Genomic DNA, 3,666 nt, shown 5'->3' with positions numbered 1-3,666 from the left:
CACAGCTTAAAGTTACTTTCAGTTTCATTTCAGTGTTTCTTCATACACAATCCAGTGTCGCCCTCTAGTGGTAACAAAATACTAAACATTCATGCTGTTGCATCCTTTTGTCCTCTCTCTACCTCTCTTTCTCTCTCTCTCTCTCTCTACCTCTCTCTCTCTCTCTACCTCTCTCTACCCCTCTCTCTCTCTCTCTCTCTCTCTCTCTGTCTCTCAGAGACAGAGACTATACTTTCAGGGATCATTTCTATAGTTTCTGACTTGGAAGTTTGATTTGAAAGTGTTACGTCTGTACTTCTTGCTGACCTACAGGCACTACTAGTGGACTTTTTTTGGGACAGATTGCACTGGTTACCACAGGCCGTCCTCTATCTACCCAAAGAAGAAGGAGGACAAGGGCTGGTTCACTTAGCCAGCAGGACTGCTGCCTTTCGCCTCCAGTTCATTCAGAGACTCCTGAGTGGCCCTAAGGACTTGGTACCTGCAGGACTGTCAGGGCCCCTTCCTGGACTGTAAAGAGGAGCTGAGCATGGACCTGAGTTCAGTCTCTGGCAAGCTGCTTTACACAGCCTGTGTGAAGGTTTTCAACAGAAAGAGACTGGAGAACAGAGCTGATACGCCATGGCGAGATGCTCTGGGTCTCACTGACGAGGTGAAGCCACAATGGAGAGCACTGTATAAACCACCGTTAACCAAAAAAGTGTCAGATCTGCAGTGGAGGATTTTAAATGGCATTATTGGCATTATTATTTCTGTTTTAAATCCAGAGGTCACTCCAGAATGTCCTTTTTGTTTTCAGAGGGAAACGGTGTTTCACGCTTATATGCACTGTTTTAGGCTACGTCCCCTTTTTGACATTTTAAAGACTCTGTTTACGTCTCTTAATGTGATTTTTACAGCTCATACTTTTATCCTTGGTTTTAAATATGTCCAGAGAGAGAGGTTCAAGTGCCAGTTGATTAATTTTATTCTTGGTCAGGCCAAACTAGCAGTGTACATGAGTCGGAGAAACCGTGTGGCACAGGCAGCTGCTGACTCCAACGTAGTGAGAACCTTCTCTAGACTGGTCAAATCAAGGGTTCTAATTGATTTTAACTATTATAAGTGCATGTCTGACCTGGAGACTTTGAAAGTGGTGTGGTGCTGTGGGGAGGCGCTGTGCTCGGTTTTAGACAACGAACTTTGCTTTGCACCTGATTTTAATTACTGAAAACTGAAGTTTGCTTTTATGTATTTATTCATTCATTCATTCATTCATTCATTTATTTATTTATGTATTTGTTTATTTATTTATTAAGCAAACTGTTTGTTTTATGTGCTGGTTTGAGGGCGGAAATGGCCTGATGTGACTTTTACACACCATAGCGAGATGTGGTTACAATGAAGTGAAAAAAAGTCTCTCTCTCTCTTTCACTCTATCTCTCTGTCTCTCTTTCTCTTTCTTTCTTTCTCTCTCTCTTACTCTTTCTCTCTTTCTATCTCTCTCTCTCTCTCTCTCTTTCACTCTATCTCTCTGTCTCTCTTTCTCTTTCTTTCTTTCTTTCTTTCTCTCTCTTACTCTCTCTCTCTCTTTCACTCTATCTCTCTGTCTCTTTCTCTTTCTTTCTTTCTCTCTCTTACTCTTTCTCTCTCTCTCTTTCTCTCTGTCTCTCTCTCTCTCTCTCTCTCTCTATCTCTCTCTAGCCACACACACACCTATATGTGTGTAATATAGAGAGAAGAGTATTGAGATATGAGGAATAATAAACGTGCAGTAGCTGTTATTATCAAAGGTAACATCGACTGTGACCTGTTGAGGTCAGTCTTTCCAAGTTACCCTTGTTATTTATTCTGAATTTGGACGAGGCTTTTAAACACATGGTAGTAGTTTAATGTATAAGTTAATGTTTATATATCAGATATCAGATAATTCTCCATTAGACAATGAATAACAATGAAACGGTCAAACACATTTAGTGTGGCGCTGAAAGGAGGTAGAAAACACTGAAGCACATTTATTGGATTTAATGTCTCAGAAACACCAACATTACCCAGCCTACTGTGACCACTGCTGCTAGCAGGCTGGTGTTTACTTACTGTACATTTTTTATTGAAACCCCAACACAGCGTCCTGTAATTACCTGATAGCAAAATGCTGTCAGAATAATTTAATGTGAGTGATTTTTAAAATTATTTTTGAAGACGGTTTTTAAGATTTGCAAGTTACACCTCGTAGCTACACTCACTGGCCATTTTATCATAAACGTCTATATAAGCGCTCTTTGTAGGTTTACAGTTACTGACTGCAGCCCATCTGTTGCTGGATGATTTACAAGCATGAAGCTGCTCTCTAGGTCTGGGGTGTTCAGTCCTGGGGTCTCATTTAACACTTACCAGTTTTTACTTGTGCGTGAAAACGTTTGTATATGTAGAATCACACTAGTCTATGCGTATGCAGAAACCCCTAGTGGTAGAAACCTGTAAACACAGGTAAACCCATTATGCACAAACTCCCACTAATTCTCTGCTCGTCTGCTGGTATGTTGTAAAAAGTGTTTTGTCAGTTAAACACAAAAATACTTAATGCGGTAACAAGCAGTCAAATAAATACTTTGACTGATCCAAAGCAAAATTAAATAATACTTCAGATGAACAAAAGTGATATTTTTAAACAACCCACATCTCAAAACCAGGTATTTTACAGTGTAGAGAGGAGGTTGATGAAACAGGTAACACAGAAGATTTAGGCTCATCTTAAGTTGAAGTAAACTGAACTTCTAAGAAATGGGCGAGACATAATGGGCACAGCTTAATCAGTCCTTCCCGTCATATGAAGCCTTATGGCCCCTATAAGCGAGCTACTTAAAACTCACCTGAGACCAGGTGTTCCAAAAAAGCCATATAGCCCCCAATAAAGAGACCCTTCCAGCCCCTTGGTGGACCCTTCCGGTCCTATCTCAGCCCCAGGGCAATAACCAGTGTCCAGGTCCCAACTCCTTGAGACCAGGCAACCAATCTTAGCCAAAATAATAAGCAAGTCAGACTCTCATAAGGTATCAAAAGAAATCAGCAATTTGCCAATAACTTCTTAGGATCATCAAACACAAGGAAGTGGCACTATAGGGGAGAGCAAACAAAGAGTAAATGAGATTAAACTGTAATAAACATCAAACTATATAAAATATGATTAACAAAGTAAATGATACAAAGTAAACAGCTAAACAAGTAGTGTGTAAATGTAATAAGTAAACACATACATACAAACAGCACAAACAGTTATAGACAGTGTGAAATCTTGATCTTCTGCCCCAGTGAATTTACTCCATGTAGAAGGGACCGTTGTGGGTGGGGCGAGAGGTCACCAGTACAAATCATCCCTGCCCAAACGAGTGTTCGTAGTCATGGGCATAAGCAGTCAAATGCAGTTGGTGTTGACAACAGTTCAAGCAGTTCATCATGAGTCGTTGTCAACCTGTTCGTTAGAAGTCATCATCAGGTATGCGTTTCTTGCATCCTTTTTCGTTAGGGCCGTGTCGATGAGCCTCTCCAGAAGTCAGCTAGCATCTCTAGTGTAATTAATGAATCACTGTTGCTTGTAATAGATGGAATTGATCCTGTCTACATTCTTGTTAATAGTAGACCACCAGACTAAAACTGACTCAAAGCCTGCTGCAATTTGATTTCTTG

At 40.5% G+C, this 3,666-nt stretch overlaps 1 pseudogene; it reads left to right on the top strand.

Annotated features, from left to right (window-relative positions):
* Positions 1–222: 222 nt before the first annotated feature.
* On the top strand, positions 223–296 carry LOC118800551 (annotated as a pseudogene).
* Positions 297–3,666: the final 3,370 nt, after the last annotated feature.

This window comes from Colossoma macropomum, unplaced genomic scaffold, assembly GCF_904425465.1.
Source record: "Colossoma macropomum unplaced genomic scaffold, Colossoma_macropomum, whole genome shotgun sequence".
Taxonomy (NCBI): domain Eukaryota; kingdom Metazoa; phylum Chordata; class Actinopteri; order Characiformes; family Serrasalmidae; genus Colossoma; species Colossoma macropomum.
Note: the sequence above shows the minus strand (reverse complement) of the source record. Positions and strands in the feature narration are given on the sequence as shown.